At 35.9% G+C, this 22872-nt stretch overlaps 1 protein-coding gene across 4 annotated transcripts in view; it reads left to right on the top strand.

Moving 5' to 3' along the window:
• The first annotated feature begins 541 nt into the window (after nt 1-541).
• Nucleotides 542-22872, top strand: part of BTBD9 (BTB domain containing 9) — a 460740-nt gene continuing 438409 nt past the window's right edge. For 3 of the 4 annotated variants that reach the window (XM_051996860.1, XM_051996862.1, XM_051996863.1), the window contains exon 1: nt 1110-1240. The gene's annotated coding sequence lies outside the window, so the exon portion shown is untranslated. Of the gene's footprint in view, nt 635-1109; nt 1241-22872 lie in introns of those variants that run through there. The other variant, XM_051996861.1, reaches the window with a different exon arrangement.

The raw sequence follows: 22872 nt of genomic DNA, 5'->3' as shown, positions 1-22872 counted from the left end.
TTGAACCTCATTCCTTGAACTCTCCCAGTTCAAGGTTTTTTTTCCCAGCTCTGCCCCAATAATACTATTATCATCTTTATCCAACGGATGTGCTGACAAAGAGAAGATCGGGATATAGCCAAGCAGACCAAAATAAAACCCTCTATCCTCCCCCGCTACAACAGTGACGTATTCAAGCAACGGTGACGACAAGCAGTGACGTAAGGAAACGTAGGGGACAGGGAGGACTATCAGCCACACCCCAAGGGGGGATGGTTAGACTCATCTTTGAACCATAGGGGCACAAGCTCCGGGTGGCGGCGAAAAGCCCCCATTGCCACTTCTGGGGCGCACAAGCTCGGCGCCTGCCGCTCCGGAACTTTAAGCGACGCTCGGCTGCGCTGGGCCTCTAGCGGTTGCTATGTGACGCCAGCGCGCAGCTGGCGCGGGCGCGAGCGCGGCCACGGAGCTGTGCGTGGGAGCGGATGCGCGCCGCGGCCGCGGCGGCGACGACGACGACGACGACGGCGACGACGACGAACGCTGCGGCGGGGGCGACGGTGTCGGAGGCGGTGGTGGCAGCGGCGACTGGGGTGCCGAGTGGTCGGAAGAAGCGACGGCCGTGGTGGTTGCGTCTCTGAGAAACCTTGTCGGGGTGAGAATCCGGGGGGGGGAGGGACCCCTGCGAGGAAGGGGAGGAAACTCGGCCGCACCTGCTGCGCGAGTCTCGTGGATGCGCTCCCCAGCTTGCCCCGCGCTCAGCCTCACGCCCCCTCAGCCGACTCCCTTCGGAGGCGGAGGCGGGGGCGGAGGCGGGGGCGGAAGAGGGGGAAGAAACGGAAGTGCCGAACAGGGGCCGGCGAGGGTCAGTTTTTCTTTTGTGTCATCAGCGGCTTCATCAACCTGGAAAAGCTCAGGTTTTTCTGAGAGGAGCGCAGGGAAACTGTGCAGAGGTGGGGGGGGAGGGCATAAGAGGGTTTTAGGAGACTCGAGCGAAAAAGTTAGAGCTGAAAGGGTCAGGTTGGGATCCCTCCTGACTGCTGCTTCCCCGGGCCGAGAAGGAGTAATCACAGCGGCCGGGGCGGGGCGGAGGGAATTGGGGGAGGGACGTTGGCACTAGCGCTTGGCCCTTACCGGGGCCTTCTTTCCAGTAGCTCCCCCATCTCCCTTCTGTGCTCTCCGTAGAAGAGCTTCAATAAAATCGCAGCTTGGAGTGTCGAGTCCTCAGGCACACCCACGTCCTGCAGAAGAAGATACTGATGTAGGTTTGGTTGGCCAACCTGTTGACTTACGGTTTCTAAACTTTGCATGTTGTCCGGAATTAAAGCCTGTGCTCCTTCGTAGTTTTGTCTTTGTCATCCCCTTAAGGTTTAGGCCTTTGAATTTGAAGTCTATTTTAAGTCTTTGTTTTCTTTAGACATTGTTTTCCTGTTGATTCTGCTAAATCCCTGTCATACTATTGATTTCCAAGTCATGAAAAATATGAAAGGTTTCTTGCCTCTAACGTTGTTTTCTAACAAGAGCTAGCTAATAGTGTTTATTGACTGGATCTGGAAGGAAAAAAAATCAGGTTTCGTTATATTTTGGGAGATGGGGGGCTCTAGTTTTTGGACAAATTGGTGTCTAAAGCTGCAATGCATCGTCAGACCCATGTCCTTTATTTTGCATTTTCTCAATTTTTAAAAAAAGTATACAGTGAGACTGGCATCTGTTACATATAGAATAGCTAACATTTATATAGAGCTTACTATGTGCCAGGTACTATATTAAGTGAGTTATAATTATCTTTAAACAAGGGAGTACTTAAGTAATATCTAACTGCCAACATTTATATAGCTACTGAACCTTATGTACTAAGACTTTTGGAATACTTAATTTAAATGAGTTTAGGTTTGAAAAGCATTTTATCTGTATTGCCTCATTTGATTTTTAATAACAATCCTGTTAAGTGGTATCTATCATCTCCAATTTACAGATGAGAAAGTTGAATTGAGATAGATTAAATGATAGCTAGTAAATGTCTGAAGCAAGATGTTACCTCAGACTTTGAGATTCTAAAGGCAGTGTATTCTGTCTTCTTTCCACCTAATGATCTAGTATTTAGAAGTAGGGGAAAGTCAGGCATTTTTGGTCTCCTTAATTAAGAAAAGATCAAAAAGAGATGACCAAACTAAAGGGAAAAAAAAGGCCTGTGTTAGTCTGAAAGTTCATGTACTGTAGTTCTTTCTAGCCTAGCTTTAAAAAATTTTTTCCAGTTACATGTAAAAACATTTTTTGATTATACTATACATGTACATTTAAAAAAAAACTTATTAATGAATCATGTTGGGAGAGAAAAATCAAAACAAAAGGGAAAAAATGTGGAAAAATTTAAAGAAGAAAAAGGGGGGAGGGAGGAATGAATATAGCATGTGTTGAATTACATTCAGTCTCCATAACAATCTCTCTGGGTATGGATGGGCATTGTCCATCAAAAGTTTATTGGAATTTCCTTGGATCATTGAACTAACTGTTGAATTAAGTCAAAAGAGCAACCAAGTTAGTTGATGATCACTCAGTCTCACTGTTGTTGTATACTATACTTTCCTGGGTCAGCTTGTTTCACTCAGCATCAGTTCTTGTAAATCTGTCCAAGCCTTTCTAAAATCAATCTGCTTATCATTTTTATAGAATAATGATATTCCATTTCTTTCATATACCATAACTTATATAACCATTCCCTAATTGATTAGCATCTACTCATTTTCCAATTCTTTGATACCACAATAAGAGCTGCTACAAACATTTTTGCATGTGTAGGTTCTTTTCCCTCTTTTATGATTTCTTTGGGAAACAGGCCCAGTAGTGGCACAGCTGGATCAAAGGGTATCCATAGTTTGATAGCCCTTTGGCCATGGTTTCAAATTGTTCTCCAGACTAATTGGCTTATTTCATAATTCCACCAACAATGCATTTCCAATGTTTATCATTATCTTTTCCTGTCATCTTAGCCAATCCTGAGAGTTATGAGATACTACCTCAGAATTGTTTTGATTTGCATTTCTCTAACCAATAGTAATTTGGAGCATTTTTTCACCTGACTATAGATGGCTTTAATTTTTTTTATCTGAAAATTGTCTATTCATATCCTTTGACCATTTATCAACTGGGAAATGACTTGCATTCTTACAAATTTGACTCAGTTCATTATTTGTTTTAGAAATGAGACTTTTATCAGAAACATTGGTTGTAAAAATTTCCAGCTTTCTGAATAATCCAACTTCTTAAATTGTAGTTTGCAACTCCACATGAAATTTTGTAACTGAATGTGGGTATCTAGAAATAACAATTCGGGATCATTAAATGTTTGATTTGTATGTCTTATTTTATATACCTATATACTTGAGGTCACATAAAAATTTTGTGAGGGTCATGAGTAGAAAAAGTTCAAGAAGTTCTACTCTACAGAGTAAAAATAAAACTCATATCTAAGAATCCTCAAAGTCTCAAGACTTCTAAGACTTTCACAATCTTGAAAAGTCATTACCAGACAACATATCTGATCCTTAATATTATCCTATATCCATTCCTTTCCAGTGTTCTTTCTTTCTCCATTGTAGTCCTTGAAAAAAACTTTCTGTACTCTTTGCCTTCAATTTTTTCTTGGTTGCTCCTCCGTCTCCTTTGCTGAATTATATTATTCATATCATGCTCTTATCTATGGGTGCTACACCTCTGTGGTAGGTCTTTTTCTGTACATTCCTTTGATGATCCCATGAGCTTTCACAGATTTAAGCACTTTCTGGATGCAGATAACTCTCAGATCTTTATGTCCTCCTGCAATCTCTTCTGAACTTCATTTCTGAATCACCACTTTTCTGTTGGACATTTCAAATTGTATGTCCAGGAGACACTGTAAAAATCAAACTCTTTCTATCAAACTCACCCTTCCTCCAAATCACCATTCCTTTGGTCTCTTAGGTTTGTAGCCTTGATATAATTTTTAATTCCTTACCTTCTCTAATCTCCATATCATTTCAGTTAAGAAATTTGTTTTTTCCACCTCCGTATCATCTCATACATCTGTTTCCTCTGTATTCTTCTACTCCACTCACAGCCCAAGTCTAGGACCTCATTACCTCCTACCTAGACTAAGGCAATATCCTCTTAACTAATTTCCCTTCCTTAAGTCTTTCACCACTCCAATCTCATCTTCCCTGTTTTTGCCAGTTATTTTTTTTAGGCATAAATATGACAATGTCACACAATTATCTTCAATCAACTCCAGTGACTGTTAAAAGAAATCTTGGCCAAAGCCTTGTCATGGTCAGTAAAATAAACCCAGGAAAAGAAAGGTAGAGGGTAATATATTAACACACCAATGAAGCAAGCAGCTGACTATGCTGGTGTGGATTTCAAACTTTGTTAAATTTTTATAAGCAGAAGTAAGCAACTTCCATGTAAAAGTAAGTTGATTGTTACATGTATCATGAGAATGTGTATGTTCAATTTCTCTCCAGTGTCTTAAGTGCTTATATAACAAGGGTATTTCTGGCCAGCCATCTCCTTCAGGATGACTGCATATACCCAAAGTCTAAGCAGGGTTTAAAAACAGGAGTCACTCAAACTGATTCTGCACAAATGGCTGACTTTGCACAAGTCCTTTTTTGGTGCTAACAGTACTTACAGTGTAGCACCACTATCAGACTTTAATTGCTCTTTTTGTTCATTGCATCATCTTAACTGCTTGTAATTTGGGAGTTGGCTTGGAAATCAGTTCTTTGCTCCAAGACAGGCATTGTAAACACAAGCAAAATAGAATATCAGTAAATACAGGAGAAATCCCACAGATAAGAGTGTCTGAGATTGGGGAACCAAGAGTTAGCCATTCCCATGGGAACTAATGTTCCTTCCCATCCTCTTGAAACTTGTTCTAGGCTATTTGAATTTAGTCTGTAGGTATGAATGAATGTTATTGAAATTACCAAGAACTTAGGTTTTGTTTTACACTCCGGTCCTAGGAGAATACAGCCTTCTCCCTTCTCTGCCAGGAGAAAATCTAGAGCTGTTTTGTAAGGCCAAAATTCTAAGAGTCTGAATCTCAGTATTGGACTCCTCCACTACACCTTTGCATTCATTAACAAATGTGGGCAGAAACTTGTTCGTTTTATTCCATAACACTGTACTGCATCCAGATTTCTACGTGAGCATTATGATGGAAAAAAAGCATATTCAGGCTTTCCCATTAAAGATGGAAGTGTAACAGAAACTTGAATGGCAGCACGTTTGCTTCACAAAGGATGTACTAAAAGGTAGTTTAGATGTGGGCTAGAGGCCAAAGAACAACCTCCACAACTCACATCTTCCTGTCTGATTTTAAGGATGCCAGTAGTATATAGTTTTTTGTTGCATAAGAAATAAAATCCCTTTGAATGCCATCCTGGAAAATTTGCTGATGTGTATCTGGCCCCTGGTTTAATAAAAATTCTTAGAAGGCCCTTTCCCTCCTGAATAATCACATTTCTTTTTTTTTTCTTTTTCTTTTTTTTTTTTTTCTTTTTTATTTAATAATTACTTTATATTGACAGAATCCATGCCAGGGTAATTTTTTTTTTTACAACATTATCCCTTGCACTCATTTCTGTTCTGATTTTTCCCCTCCCTCCCTCCACCCCCTCCCCTAGATGGCAAGCAGTCCTATATATGTTGGATATGTTGCAGTATATCCTAGATACAATATATGTTTGCAGAACCAAACAGTTCTCTTGTTGCACAGGGAGAATTGGATTCAGAAGGTATAAATAACCCGGGAAGAAAAACAAAAATGCAGATAGTTCACATTCGTTTCCCAGTGTTCTTTCTTTGGGTGTAGCTGCTTCTGTCCATCATTTATCAATTGAAACTCAGGTCTCTTTGTCAAAGAAATCTACTTCCATCAAAATATGTCCTCATACAGTATCGTTGTCGAAGTGTATAATGATCTCCTAGTTCTGTTCATTTCACTTAGCATCAGTTCATGTAAGTCTCACCAGTCCTCTCTGTATTCATCCTGCTGGTCATTTCTTATAGAACAATAATATTCCATAACATTCATATACCACAATTTACCCAGCCATTCTCCAATTGATGGGCATCCATTCATTTTCCAGTTTCTAGCCACTACAAATAGGGCTGCTACAAACATTTTGGCACATACAGGTCCCTTTCCCTTCTTTGGTATTTCTTTGGGATATAAGCCCAATAGAAACAATGCTGGGTCAAAGGATATGCACAATTTGAATAATCACATTTCTTTTCAGGAATAGCATAGTTGTATTCTATTTGCCATCCTACTTCCTGACTCATGTCCTGTTTTTTCTGCTTAATGGGGTACAAGGCTGATCAGGGATTATTTCCCTAGTGGAGCTGAGATCAGTTATTGCAGCCTTCACATGGGATTGAAATTTCCAGGTCATCTGCTCAGCAACCTTGATGGAAGTGCTATTGGTCAGCAGGACCTAGTAAGGTCTAAACCAGAAGAGATGAATATTGGATGTCTTCCTGAAGTTATGGATCCACATATCGTTTCCAGATTCCAGATTCACTCCTAACAAAATAAAAGCCAAGTGTATTGTTGACTCCAATAGACCTCTATTGGGGCCCCAATCTCTGGGTGAAAACTCTTAATACAACCTCCAATCTGTGTATAAAAAGGTGGGGGGAGGGGAGGGAGAGAAGCGTGTCATAGGCAGGCAATCTCCTTTTACTCACTTAACTGTTTAAGGTGTCTGAAGACTCTGGACCTTTTTAGTTGTATAAACAATGAATTCCTTGTTTAGTTCTCCCAGTGTTGGAATCTGAGGACAGTAATAGCCCACAGTTCCTAACAGGACAGATACCTGATGTTTTTATTTTAGTATTAACATTTTTTTTTTTTTAAGAGACCAATTCAATAGTTTATTAAATGGAGAGAGATACTGGGACCATATGGATCTTGGTCCCAGGACTGGATGAGACTATCATCTCAAAGAATCCAGCCTTTAGTATTAACATTTAAAGGATACTTTGAACCTTATCATTTATCATTTAACTAGGCCCTCGTGTGGGGCCCTAGCTCATAACCCAAGTACTGCACTGTGGGAAGGACAGACTATAAAACTTACAAGGGGAGACTTTTTAGTCCTTATCATAGACTATATAGGTTGCTTTTCTCATTGGCTCCCTGGAAAGGGGTGGCACACAGTAAGTCAACATACTGAATTAAGGAAGATCTTCCAGAGCAGGTTTACATCTTGTATGTCTTTGACTAGTACTTATGTGAATAGTGTGGGAGATTCACAATAGCCCTGAAATCCTGGGCCAAGTGTATTGCTGACTTCTCCAAGTAAAGATAATGATTTGGACCCATCAGAATATGCTTTTATACTGTGAGAAATGTTACTAACAATAGAAATAGGATTCAGGATCATTTAGGGCCCTTGGGTTGATGAAATTATGGATAGCCTTTAGATGCTGAACAAATTTCAGGTAAGTCTTCATTATATACATTGTGTTTCCTCACTGGCAGTTTGGGGTATTGCAGAGTGATTGACATGTCATTTTTGCTGTTGGATATAAGCACTCAGGAGTTTTGGAATAGGTTTAATGGTCTCTAAATAATAAATTGTTGGTACATAAGAGAACAGTTTGTCCTTAGTTTGGATTCATATGGGTTTGATTGACTTCATGAACTCTACATAGTGGTAGGTAAGTTTTAAAATATGGGAGGCAAATAAGGGAAGAGAGGTCCTAACTCAGTAAAACAAATCAATTACTTTGTGTTCTAAACGAATCCTTTTCAGATCACAGTAAATAATGGTCTCAAGTTCATATAACAGTTCTCTTCCTCACAATGAGACAGGGCAGTTAGGCATTAATAAAAAGAAGTAGAAACATGTTAAAGGTCCAGTATCTGCTTTAATGTGTCTGTGGGGGGTGGGGAGGAGGGGGGGGTTAAAATGTTTATCTAACTATCTTAGTTATTGTTATTTCAGATTTTAATACTGGGATACCTTGGACGGAGACACATTTAAGTACCAAGAAAGTTACCTCTGTGTTTACCAAAGTGTCTCATTAACAGTAATATCAAGTAGGGACTCCTTAATTACACCCAAATCCCTTTAAAATTCTCAAGAAATATTATCCAGAATAGTATACAGACTTTTTGTCTGTGATATTTGGGAGGAGAGGAAGAGAAGGTAGTGATAGAGATGGTGGTTCATATGGTACTTGGTTCCTCATGGCAACCTCCTCTGGAAAACTTAAAGCATGTTGCCTTCTGTGGGAGGCCTATTCATGTATCTCACTTAAAGTGCTCTGCCTTTTTATAGTAAAAGCATTTCTTCCCTCTCCTCTCTGTATTGATAGTCTCCCCTTCCTTCTCTTCTACCTTTTTGTATTGCTGCCTTTGTGGCAGCCAAAATCTTCTCTTCCTTACCTTTCCCTTCTCTTTACTAATCTCTTTCCCCTTCTGCCCATCAAACATGTGTGATGCATCTGATGATTTCACTAGTAGTTTTCTACTACTTCTAGCCAAGACAGAATTTGTTAAAGTAATTGCAAATCTCTGATGCCAATTGATTAACATAAGCCAAAGCAAATGCGTTTAGGTTACATACTCATTTTCAAGATCTAACAGAGCAAATTTCTGGGCAATAGCACACAAACAAATATAGAAAGCATTGGGGTTTTCGTCAGAATTTTAAGTAGTATCATGAAACTTCTCCCAATCTATTGGTTATTTATTTACTTTTTGCTGAGGGCAGTTGGAAGTGATTAGTCCAGGGTCACAGGTAGTTAGGCAGTGTTAAGTACGTGAGGCCAGAGTTGAACTCAGGTGCTCCTGACATCAGGGCTGGTGCTCTATCCACTGCACCACCTAGCTGCCCTTCCATTGGTTATTTTTGCATCATTTTTCTAAAGTGTCACAAAAAGTTGTTTTTGAATCCTTGAGTATTCCCCAGTTCCCCTCATAATTCCATGTAGTCATGACTTTGAGCATAGGCCTCTTGTGTTTTGTGTTTTGCTTATAGCAATTTTGGGGGGAGTGTATAGCTCTTTCCAGGAAATAGCCAGGTTTCCCAAAATTTGCCTTCTGAGATTGATCTGGAGACTTCTCCATTGGTCTGCCTTGCTGCTGAGCCAGGACTGAGGATGGTCTCAGTTGCAGATGTGCTGTGATTTTAAGACTCTCTCACTAGCTTTCTCAGACTCTCTGAGTTGGTATGAGCATCCCTTTCACCCCAATGAAACTGACCTTTCTTGAAGTCCTTGCAGTCTATCCTAAGCTGGAGAGTGGTTTTATTCCTTCCGATTCTCTTCAGAAGGTTGGTTTCATATGGTTTTTGAGAGAAACTAGGAGAGCTCAAGCAGCTTTCTGACTTCACTCTGTCATCTTAACTCTGCCTCCAAAATTTCTCCCATGTGTTCTAAATATCTATTGTCAAAGAGAACATGACTCAATAGAATATAAGGTCCTTGAGGATATCAACTACTTTTGTTTTTGTTTTTATATTGCTAGTGTCTGACACATAGTAATACAGTAGGTAAATACTTCCTTTCATATAACATTAGTTAACAGAAAAGTTTGTAGCAATAATATAATAAGCCTCAATCCTAAGAGAGTTGTCTAAAAGCCTTGAATTCATTATATTAATACGAAGATTAAACCTAAGCAATCAGTCAAAAAGAATGATCACAAGTTTTGATGCTGAAAAATTTTGAGATTGGAAGATAGGTTTTCCCTAGGGATAAGATGTTTAAAGAAATCCTGTGTTAGTGAAACTACTTCATTGTAAGAACCAGACTTTTAAAAATTTAGTAGTTACTTTCTTTTATATTTAACAAAACAATCCATTTTGAAATTTATTTATAATCTGGGATAATGAATGTTAGTATACACTGTCTTTACTATTAAAAAAGCAAAATTTAATTGAAACAATTTCCAGAAAAAATTCAAGACATTAATTTTTACATATTTTTATATACTTTTATCCCAGGAACCTAAAGAATCTTGGAAGCTCATTTCTCAAGACATTAATTTTTATATACTTTTATCCAGAAACTTAAAGAATCTTGGAAGCTCATTTCTTAGAGTTTTTTCTACTGTTACAAAGAAAGTTTATGTGTTAAATTAATTATTCCTTGAAAAAACACAGTTTCTAGAGCCTGTTTCTGACTCTTAAAATAATTTGTATTAAAGTTAAAGAAAATTAAGAATTGGAATAGACTTTAAAGATAATCTAGTTGAACTTAAACTTCATTTTTCATATGGAAACTGAGCCTCAAAGAGGTTTTTCCAGGGTCATAATAGCTTAGCAGGAGACTCTTAGCTATAATCCAGATCTTGTGGGTATCCTTTTTATGCTCTTTCCACTATTCCAAACTGCCTCTAATTTGTCAAAATTTTAAATGGATTTCAATGGATTCTACTTTTAAATCCATTTAAAAATATTTTTGATCACCCTTTTCATTTTTAAAATTAAATTTTATTTTTTTAAATGAATAAAACATTTATTTTCTCCCTTCAATTATCTTTATATTAAAAGAAAGCTGTAACAGAACACATTGAACAAATATGCAGTTAAGCAAAATAAATTCTTGCATTGTGAATGTTCAAAAAGTATTCTGTAGTCTGAGTCTGTCATTTCTTTCTTTAAACGTTGGCTAAGTATTTTTTCTCAGTAGAATGGAATCATGATTGGTCACTGAATTAAGTGCTTGAGTTTTTCAGAGTTGTTTCTAATATATGTGTTGCTTTCTATTCCCATTCAATAATCACTAGAGACTTATTTAAAAATTCTTTTTGGGTTCTTAACTTCTAGTTTATTTCATTAGCTTTATCTAGTTCTCAAGATTCCCCACTGTAAGAATAATTTTGTTACCTATTTCTCCTTGTAAATCATTTAACTTTTCTTTTTATTTAGATAGTGTACATTTGGTATGTTATATATTAAGTTATGTTTTTACTTTATTTTTTTCTGGTACCTTTCAACATGATGTAGATTCTCTTTTAATGAGTCCATTATTTGGTCATATCTTGTTTGAGATGATTACATATCCTTTCTTTTTTCTTCAGCTGAAGCTCAAGATTTTGAATCTAGCTCATATTTTAAGTCTATGAGAATCTTTGTTTCAAATATATATGTGTACATATATATTATCTGATTCTGCATTCTAATTTATTTTCTTCCATTTTGTGAGTAATTTTATGCCACTCATTCACAATTATTATTAATTGTATATTGCCTTATTTCCTATTTTTATAATATAGTTTTTTTCTCTTTTTACTTCTTAACCCCTACAAAGAGGATAGGCTTACTAGTCAAGAAGAAATATGCTCAGTGCTAGAGCTTTCTATAATCTACTTCTGGTCTCTTACCCTGTCTCTTCTTCATATTGCCCATTCCTCCAATAAAATAAAACCCCCAAACAGAAGAAGAAATAAAAGAAAAACTGAACAAATTGCATAAAAGGAGACAGGCATCACAAGTATTAATTAAACTGAATTTTTTTTAAAGGTTCTGAAAATAACAAAAGAAGGTTTGGAAACTGTACTGATAAGAGAAAAGACAGGTCAAGGAGAGAAATTTTTAATATCTGAATTAGGGTCCTGGGAAAGATTGAAAAATCTTCACTGTATTACGGAAAATAGTATGAGAAATTTCTCAGAGCTGTCAAAAACGATTGATACTTAGATAAAAGAATTTATAAAACTTTAATAAGTAAAAACTCAAAATTTGATCCAGATCAAACTTCTGAAGTATGTGATAAAGAGAAAGGTCTTTCAAACTTGCAGATATAAGAAAAAAACTTCAAAACGATCTTGCAGGGGCAGCTAAGTGGCACAGTACATAGAGCACTGGCCCTGAAGTGAGGAGGAACTGAGTTCAAATCTGGTTTCAGACAGTTAACATTTTGCAGCTGTGTGACCCTAGGCAAGTCAACCCCAATTGCCTCAGTGCAATCCCCCCCCCAAAAAAAAATCTTGCAGGTTTTATTTTTCAAAAATCTTCATTGGTTTTTGGGATTGATTGGTTTGGGGTTTTTTGACATTGCCTAAAAATTTCCCCAAATCCTTCTCCCTTTCCCATCCTAGAGCATCATCCCTTATAACAAATACTTTTTTAAAAGAAAAAAAAAAAAAGAAGAGAAAATAAACCAATTTGATGAATACAGTGGGGAAAAAAAAAAAAAAAACTACTACTATGTATCATTCCATACCTGTATTTTTTTATATCCATTTTCAGAAGTCAAACCCGTAACTTGGATTTTTGCAACATTCTCTTTTTTTTTTCTGGTAGTGGTTCTTTCTAATTACATTGTTGTAGTCTAATTTTCTGTGTTCTATGTACTGCATTGTGCATCAACTTATCTGAGTCTTTTAAGTACTTCTCTAGTCATCTCATCCTTTATTTCTAATTGCAAGGTAATATTCCATTACATTCATGTACCATAATTTGTTTAGCCATTCCTAGGTCTGTGGGCATTTCCTTTGTTTCTGAGTCACAATATATGGATGTTTAGCTAATTTATTTGCATAACTCCAAATTGCTTTCCAGTATGATCCTACTAATTTATTAGTTCTATTAATGCATAAAGTTCATCCAATAATGAACTTTCCCATTCTTTAATAATGTCAGAAACAAGACTCCAGATTTAATTTCAAGTCTATGATGTTTTATTGAAAGAATGAGAAAGATTGAAGGATACAGCCTTTTATTCTCTTGAAGTTTAGGGCAAAACTAAAATTTTCTTAATTCCTTGAGCAATGTATACTATTCACTTACTCCATAAAGTTCCCATGTCAGTTCTATAGACAATAAGAAAGCTTAACAAATATGGCAGTCAAGGAGGTCACAGATAATGAGATAATTACTTGAGGAAAGAAAAAGAAAAAAAAGATACCTTTGGGTTATTTCCAAGAAACAAGAATAATAGCTATCATTAAGAGATTTCTTTCTAAAAGTACACAAAGATACAAGGGTCAAAGTGGAAATCAGATAAGGGAAGTGATGGTAGAATAGAAATAAAATATCATAGACACAAAACTTTACAAAATCTCACAAGTTGTGAGAAATGCTGAAATGTTGGGTTTCCACAGTGTTTGCAAGCTTTGAGGTAGTGGGTACCTGACCAAGAGGTTTTTAGAATGTGAGAAGTTAAGGAAGTTTTAAGATTCCACAGAACAATTAAGTGATCAATGAGCCTCAAGAAAACAAGGAATTGGGGGGCTAGGAAGGCAAGCTAGATTCAGAAAAAAAACAAAAACTTAAGATAATAGCCCATCCAGCCCAAAATAGTTGGGGTCAATGACCTGACCTGACCAAACCACTATTGTACCTGTTTTAATAGGATAATTGAATATTAAATGATACACCCTGTAGAGGAGTTTTCCATCATTTCCATCATGTATGATGAGGGAGGGAAAATTGTTTATACATGGTTAGAGAGAAAAACATATAGTGGGTGTATCAGAAAGATTGTAACCCAGAAAAAACAGACCAATCCATTCTCTGAAGAAGGGGACTACCAAACTAGCAAATATAAAAGTTCTCCCACTTCTGTGCTTAGGGCTTTTCCTCTTCCTGAAGAGGAGTGGAGCCTGCTTTTGGCCAGAAACATTAAGACGATACCTTAAGATTCTTTAATAAATTTTCTTTGATGTCTGATTTTCAATGTGGTGAGTGTATTTCTAACTACGTGTTTCAGTGTCGTTTAAGGGTCTGTGTGTTTCAGCTGCAAAATGTGAGGGCACATAAAAGGGGATAAGAAGGGAAGGAAGAATGCAAATATATATCCTAATCAAGCCCAAAGTTAAAAATGAAAGAAAACTAACTCCTATAGATTCTCAGCAAAAGAGAACCTATAGGAAAGTGGATGAGGTGACAAAGGGAGGGTTTGAAATAGAGGAAAAGAACAGAAGAAATATCATTTCACTGGGGGGAGGATGTCACTCCTATCCATTCTTGTGGTTGAGAGAAAGACGTTCTATAATGGGAGATTTGGAGGTCTTATAGTGAGTGTAATCTAACAATGCTTAGGAAGACCATTATCTCTGAGAAAATATTGGACTTCCATGGACAAGCAACTTGTCTTAGGAGAAGGAGAATTGTAGCTCTTGGGGCAAATGATACCCAGAAGAGTAGAAGGGCATGGTCAGAGGGAGATTTCATGAAAGATGGGAAAAAAATATTATGGGGAAAGCAAAAAATAGTAATGACTTGGACAATCAATATATAGGAAAATTTCTGAAGATTTCTAATCTTACTTAGTATTATTCTTCTGTCCTTTATATTTCATGCAAGATTGGTATTTCTAAGAGTGAAGTACAAAAGAAAAAGGGGGGAAGAAGACATATCTACAAGGCAATAGATCTAGAAAGCAATAGCAAAGAAAATGTTTAGAAAAGGGAATTAAAAACAGTTACCTTAACTTCAATTTCTTGAGGAATAGAGACCAAAGAAAGAATAAATGAGAATGCTGAATAAAAAATAAGATCTAGGATAGAAAGGAATAGAATACCGAGAATGAAAGAAAGAAAAAGGCACAGAAAATTTTTAAAAATTGAAGAGGGGAGAGAAAAGGGGCATTTTTATCACTTAACAGGGAGGAAAAGAATTAACTGGTTAAAAAGAAGAAACAAAAAATAATTAATAATAGAATTCCAGCTAGATAAAGAGGCAATAAATGAGAGATTAGACAAGGCTTAAAGGTGAGGGGAAGAAAGTTTGTGGGAATAGGCTTGCCTTAAAGTAAATTTCTGGAGAAGAAAGAGGGAGGGAAATCCTAATTTGGGCGGGGGAGGGGGGGGGGGGAGAACAAACCAATTTTAAAGGCAAACACAGAACTTTAAATGTGAATATATTAAATAACTCAATAAAATCAAAATAATGACATTAGATAGGAAAAGTTTTTAAAAACCTGTCATGAATAAGAAACCCACCTTAAAAAGTCATATACAAAATAAAAAAGAAACCAGAACCTTTGATCACCAGTCTGTTTTTATTTCTAACCCTAATTTTAAATGGCCATGTTTTTTTATTGAATTTGAGATTTTATAGAGCTGAATTCCCAAGTTGTTGAAGCATGTATCTATCTTTTGAACACATTTCTTATTGTCTTTTGACATATAACATAATGTAGGGTCATACTACCATATTCCATCTCCATGTGGAAATTTCTTTAATTCTGGGACAGTTCTATGTCTTGATATACCAATCTGTTTATCAGAATTCATCATTCTCTAGTGGAGACAAAACTTCTAGGCCTGCTGGAAGTTAAAAAAACAAAATAAAACAAAACACCCCACAGACTTGTAGAATGGTTGGTTGGTAGTGTGATGAAGGTGCTCAGATATTTATAGGCTTACCTGGATTATTTCTGAAAATCTTTTTCTGAAAAGTGAGTTTAAATAAATAAAAATGATCATTTCCCAATGTTAAATATTATATTCTAAAGTGTCTTGCTTAATACAAATGTTTTCTCTTAATAGCAATGGCTTATTTGCTTCATAGCAGTCGTTCTTCTCATTTAGAAAAATGGGTTCCATGGGTTCTAACACTCTAAAGGGCAGGAACTCAGTATGATTGATTTAATCCTACAACAAGGTGTTAACTCAGTGGAATTGATAAGACAATGGTTATCTAGTTTAGCATGTGAGTTCTCTAGCTCAGTAGGATTGATTTAATTTTACAACAAATAATGGTTCCCTAGTGATATAATGATTGGTTTATACTCAGTATACTGTAATGATATAATTGTAATAGAGTGTATAAACTGGGGATACGCTCAGCCAGGGAGAGAGAAGACAGAGGATTGGAGGCTGGAGCTCAAGCTCTCGCATTCAGACAGACCAAGATAGAGACCATCCTGGTGGCTCTCCGGAGCCTCCTGCACTGAATTCAAGACCCATTCCTGAGAGCCTCCAGAAAGCTAACTGGGCCCCAGGTCAAGAAAATAATAAAGACTTTGGACTTTATCCCTGACTATTCTCATGGTGATTACTAAGGTCTGTGAACTTAAAAAAAATGTTAATTACTTGGGATAAGCAAAGATTTTGATGTGGTTTCATTTTGTGAAGCAGTGGACTTATGTATGTTCTTTTAATGACACAGTAGGCTATGTTAGAGCCAGGCTTCATGACAGAAGGTTTTCAGCTACAAATTAAAATTTAAAGACTCTTGTTTTTAGAGCATAGTAGTGAAGCAGATGGTAATTTCATCCTTCTTATGTTAGAAATATCATTAGTTTTTGATGTTAAACCATTTAACACTCTCATAGACTACTTTAGGTTATACATGTACATTCCCTCTTCTCCTCCCCCTCTCTCTATTTCTCTCTCTCTTTTTTGGTGGGGAGAGGGCTGAGGCAATTGGGGTTAAGTGACTTGCCCAGTATCACACATCTAGGAAATGTTAAGTGAGGTCAAATTTGAACTCGGGTCCTCCTGACTTCAGGGTTGATGCTTTATTCACTGTGCCACCTAACTGCCTCTTAGCTTCATTTTTTACATATTTTCATGAGTTATGTTGGGAGAAGGAAATCAGAACAAAAGGGAAAAACCACGAGAGAGAAAAAGAAAGGAAAAACAAAGGTGAAAATAGTGTGTGTTGATTCATATCTAGTCTCTAAAGTTTCTCTGGATGAGGTTGGCATTTTCCATCCAAAGTTTGTTGGGGATGGGGGGAGGGCAATTAGAGTAAGTAGTGGATAAATTATTGGACCTGGAGTCAGGAGGATCTAAGCTCAAATCCAGCCTCAGAAATTTAGCATTTCGTAGCTGTGTGAACCTGGGCAAGTCACTTAATCCCAATTACCTGGCAAAAACAAACAAAACAAAACAACCAAAAAATCAACCAGAGTTTATAGGGATTGCTTTGAATCACTGAATTGCTGAGAAAAACCACATCTACTGTAGTTGGAAATATAATCTTGCCGTTGCTATGTCTATTTTCGTGGTTCTGCTTGCTTCAGTCAGTATCAGTTCATGTAAATCTTTCCAGGCCTTTCTAAAATCAACCTGTTCATTCTTTTTATAGAACAGTAGCATTCCATTACTTTTATATGCCATAACTTATTCAGCCATTTCCCAATTGATGGACATCTTTTTCTTATTCTTTGCCACCACAAAAAACAACAACAACAACAACAAAAAACTACTACAAATATTTTAGCACAAATGGATCTTTTCTCCCTTTTTATGATCTCTTTGGGATACAGATCCATAGTGGCATTGCTGCATCACAGGGTATACACAGTTTTTATAGCCCTCTGGGCAAAGTTCTAAATGCTCTTCAAAATGGTTGCATCAGTTTATAACTCCACCAACAGTGCATCAGTGTTCCAGTTTTTCTCACATCCCCTCTAACATTATCATTATTTTTCCTTTCCAACTCAGCCAGTCTATTGGGTGTGAAGGTGGTACCTTAGAGTTGTCTTAATTTACATTTCTCTAATGATTAGTGATGGTATAACATTTTTTTCATATGTCTACAGATGGATTTAATTTCATCTAAAAATTATCTGTTCATATCATATTCTTTGTAGTGTCATGGACTTTTGATTCTTTAGTTATAAGAGTGTGTATGTCTTGTTAAGTATTTGATAGGTGCTAAATTTTTGCAATCTGTAGTGGTCAATTTTATTATTTCTACTATTTCCTTTTATTACCTGAATAGATCACTGTGTCTGGGTTCCTTAAAGATAAATCCTATTAGAGATGATCTTATCCTGAATTTCCATCATAAACCTCTCCAATTCTAAAATTTAGTAATTTTGATGTACTTTCATTTTGTGACAGCAGTGGACATGTGTATGTTCTTCTAATGACACAGTAAGCTATGTGTGCCTCTTTGTTGACATGTGATGGTTAAATTGATGTGGATTGTTACCTTTTGATTTCCCTCTTTGATCTTTACTGTTTCATTTGACCTGCCTGTAGTTAGTTGGATGCAAACTACCTTGGGTTATATTTGACAAATATGAAGACAGGTATTTATTGGTAAGTATTAATGTTGTAAAATTTTATTTGGTTTGGTGAAGTGATATCTGTTTGTTACAAAAGAATTTTTGTGAATTTATTGTGTTCTTTGATTTTTTTAGAAAACCAGTCATTCTCTCCAGTATTTTATTTTAAAATAATTTTTATTGATAATCTTGTTTCTATATGACCTACAATTTTCCATCCCCCGAGTTTCCCTTAGTAAGCAAAACATTTTTAAATAACACAGCAAAGCCAATTAATATGTTAAAAAAATTAACATTAAATGTATTATTTCATATATAGGAACTTCCTTTGCAAAGAAATGAATGAAAATGTCTACTTGTATTTTTTTTCTGGGCAGGTGTCGTCCAGCCTTTTTTTTTTTTTTTCCAGCATTCATTTCTTAAATTGTTTTGGGGTTATTATTTCAGTCAGTAAGCATTTATTCAGAGCCTATTCTGTAGTAGTGTGGTTAGAATTATTTCTGTTTCCGTTGTAATTGTTAATTTCTTCTTGTTTCTGATTATTTCATTTTGCTTTAGTTCACTTAAGTTTTTCCATGTTTCTCTATATTAATCATATTCTTCATTTCATAATATATATTCTGTTGCATTCATGTATGGCAGTCTATTTAGCCATTTTACAACCAGTGGTTATGTTCATTGTTTGATGTTCTTTGCTACTACAAAATATGGTTCTGTAAATATTTGGAGCATTTCTTTATTAGTAACATATTCTTAGGTAGAATCTCTGGTTCAAAAAGGATGGGCATTTTAAATTTTGTTGTTTTCTCCCCAGTTATTCTATTTGCTTAATTCCACTTTGCAAAATTCTAAATTGCTTTTTAAAATAGTTCTAATTCACTGTTGTACAAACAATGCATTAGCCTGCTGGTCTTCCAAAATCCTTCTAACATCTTTTGTCATATATTTTTTTGTTGTGTGGGAACATCTCACTTTGTTGATACTTGTAAATTTTTTTTGTAGGGGATTAAGGAATGCTTAATTCAAATGCAAATTCAAGCTTGTGACTCTTTGTTTCTTTCATTGATATACATTTTAAAACTTATCACTTTTCACTTATTAAGTACACATAATTAGAGCCCAGGTTGATTTCAGTCTTCTTAAGTTTGTATTTCTGAGAAGGCTACTTGGGAGCAGGTGGGTAGGGAGTTTGAGATCTGTTTTAACTCACATATATCTCATGCCCCATTCATTGCCTGTTTCACCAATCTCCTTCAGAGATTTTTGTAGCACAGAATGATGCTAGGACACTCATTGGCTCTTGAGGCCTCAGCCATTTTCTGCAATTTGGAGCTGTAGATCTTCATGGCCACTGGAAAGAGGGGAGGGTACATCTCTAAAGTAATAGGGTTGTGTTTTTGTTGCAAGGGTTTCAGGTTAACATTAATACAAGGAAAGTCAGGGAAGAAGATTCTGAGTGAGCTACAGTTAGGTATTGATTCTTGTTCGTTATTTTCGTCTTGTTTTGTATTTCTTGTATCCTAACCTATGGAGATAGGTTGAAGTTTCTATTTTGGAGAAGTTTGAGAGCTTGTGAAGGTCAGAGAAAATGTCTAGTCCTTCATCCTCCTGCCTTGATGAAACTTGTCTTTGAACTAGATATCTCTAGTTCAACTCCTAATATTCTTAAGATGGAAATAACTGTCACAAATATTGTGTGCTAAAGCTTTTTCTATATACCTACTCTCAATTATTGTGAGATAATTTGTTTATGAGGATTATCCATAATGTAGCATTTAAAGTTACTTTGGGGTATAATTAGTCTGCTGGTTGGATTCATGCTATGAATTTGTGTTTATTCAAAAAGGACTCTTCAAAATTAAAGTTTAAATATGATTATCTCTGCAAAATTATTTGAGACATCAGTATTTTTTCTCTGTCAATTCCATTCTTATTTCTGAAATGTATGTTGTAAAGATTTTAAGTGACTGAATTAATCCAACTTTTCTTTCTTGTTCATTTAAAATTTTCTATAATAAAATCTAGGGATTTCTTATTCCTATTCCTTAAAATTCCCCTACATTGTTCTATAGTATGTTGGTGTATAACTTGGAACTGAAGATACAGTTGCTTAAAAAGCAGTATTAAAATCTATCACTGCTAAGATCTATTCTAGTTTTGTTCTGTAGTTCTGGGGTAGAAATCTGCCTGTTCATAATGTCTTATTGCACAATAATATTCAATTGCATTTCATATGCCACAGCTTGTTCAGCCATTCCCCAATAAATGGGTATCCCTTCAATTTCCAATATTTTGCCACCATGAAAAGATCTGCAAAAAAAGTTTTTGCACATTTCCCTTTTTTAAATTACCTGTTGTATCTTTTAGCAAGATATAGTTTCTTTTCTTATCTCTTTTAATTAGGACTAATTTTGCTTTGTCTGAGATTAAGAATTGCTACTTCTGCTTTTTTTCCCCTTCATCTGAAGTATAAGAGAATCTATTCTATTCCCCTTACTTTAACTCTGTGTGTGTCTCTCTGCTTCAGGTGTGTTTCTTGTGAATAATATATTGTGGGTTCCTGGTTTTTCTTTTTTTAAATTATTATTATAGCTTTTTATTGACAAAACATGCATGAGTAAATTTCCAACATTGATCCTTGCAAAAATTTCTGTTCCAACTTTTCTCCTCCTTTTCTCCACCCCTTCCCCTAGATGGCAGGTAGTCCTATACATGTGAAACATTAAAGTATATGTTATATATGTTAAATACAATACACACGCACATACACACGCGCACACACACACACACACACACACACACACACATATATATATATACATATACATATTTATACAATTTATCTTATTGCACAAGAAAAATTGAATTTATAAAGAATGTGAAAATAGCCTGGAAGAAAAATAAAAAGCAAGCAGAGAGAGAGTGCAAATGCTATGTTGTGGTCCACACTCATTTCCTAGTGTTCTTTTCCTGGATGTAGCTAGTTTTGTTCATCACTGATCATTTGGAACTGATTTGGATCCTTTCATTGTTGAAGATAGCCACTTCATTAGAATTGATCCTCACATAGTATTGTTGTTGAAGTATATAATGATCTCCTGGTTCTGCTCATTTCACTTAGCATCAGTTCATGTTAAGTCTCCCCAAGCTTCTCTGTATTCATTCTGCTGGTCATTTCTTACAGAACAATAATGTTCCATAACATTCATATACCACAATTTACTCAGTCATTCTCCAGTTGATGGACATCCATTCAATTTCCACTTTCTAGCCACTACGAAAAGGGTTGCCACAAACATTTTGGCGCATACAGGTCCCATTCCCTTCTTTAATATCTCTTTGGGATATAAGCCCAGTAGTAACTCTTCTGGATCAAAGGGTATGCACAGTTTGATAACTTATTGAGTATATTTCCAAATTGCTCTCCAGAATGATTGGATCCGTTCAGAACTCCACCAACAATGCATCAGTGTCCCAGTTTTCCCGCATCCCCTCCAACATTCATCATTATCTTTTCCTGTCCTCTTAGCCAATCTGACAGGTGTGTAGTGGTATCTAAGAGTTGTCTAATTTTCATTTCTCTGATCAATAATGATTTGGAACACTTTTTCATATGAGTAGAAATAGTTTCAATTTCATCATCTGAAAATTGTCTGTTCGTATCATTTGACCATTTATCAATCGGAGATGGCTTGATTTCTTATAAATTAGAGTCAATTCTTTATATATTTTGGAAATGAGGTCTTTATCAGAAACTTTAACTGTAAAACTGTTTTCCCAGTTTACTGTTCCCTTCTAATCTTTCCTGCATTATTTTTGTTTGTACAAAGGCTTTTTAATTTGATATAATAAAATTTTTCTATTTTGTGATCAATGATCTCTAGTTCTTCTTTGGTCACAAATTTCTTCCTCCTCCACAAGTCTGAGAGATAAACTATCCTATGTTTTTCTAATTTATTTATAATCTCATTTTTTGTGCCAAAATCATGAACCCATTTTGATCTTATCTTGGTGTAAGGTGGTAAGTGTAAGTCCATGCCATACTAATTTCCAATTTTCTCAGCAGTTTTTGTCAAATAGTGAATTCTTATCCCCAAAGTTGGGGTCTTTGGGTTTTGTCAAACACTAGATTGCTATAGTTATTGACCATTTTGTCTTGTGAACCTAACCTATTCCATTGATCAACTACCCTATTTCTTAGCCAATGACTGCTGCTTTATAATACAGTTTTAGATCAGGTACAGTTAGGCCACCTTCATTTTTTTTTTTTTTCTTTTTCATTAGTTCCCTTGAAATTCTCGATTCCAGATGAATTTTATTGTTATTTTTTCTAGGTCATTAAAATAGTTTCTTGGGAGTCTGATTGGTATAGCATTAAATAAATAGACCAGTTTAGGTGGTATTGTCATCTTTATTATATTCATTCGATCTATCCAAGAGCGCTTAATATTTTTCCAGTTGTTTAGATCTGACTTTATTTGTGTGGAAAGTGTTTTGTATACTTATATACAGGAACTTGTATAGTTCCTGACTTTACTTTGGCAGATAGATTCCCAAATATTTTATATTATCGATAGTTATTTTAAATGGAATTTCTCTTTGTATTTCTTGCTGTTGAATTTTTTTAGTGATGTATAAAAATGCTGATGATTTTAGTGGATTTATTTTGTATCCTGCAACTTTGCTAAAGTTGTGGATTATTTCTAATAGCTTTTTAGTAGAATCTTTGGGGTTCTCTAAGTATATCATCATATCATCTGCAAAGAGGGAAAATTTAGTTTCCTCGTTACCTACTCTAATTCCTTTAATCTCTTTTTCATCTCTTAATGCTGAAGCTGGCATCTCTAATACAATATTGAATAGTAATGGTCATAGTGAGCAACCTTGTTTTCACTCCTAATCTTATTGGGAAAGTTCCAGTTTATCCCC

Source organism: Antechinus flavipes, chromosome 4, assembly GCF_016432865.1.
Source record: "Antechinus flavipes isolate AdamAnt ecotype Samford, QLD, Australia chromosome 4, AdamAnt_v2, whole genome shotgun sequence".
NCBI classification, from domain to species: domain Eukaryota; kingdom Metazoa; phylum Chordata; class Mammalia; order Dasyuromorphia; family Dasyuridae; genus Antechinus; species Antechinus flavipes.
Note: the sequence above shows the minus strand (reverse complement) of the source record. Positions and strands in the feature narration are given on the sequence as shown.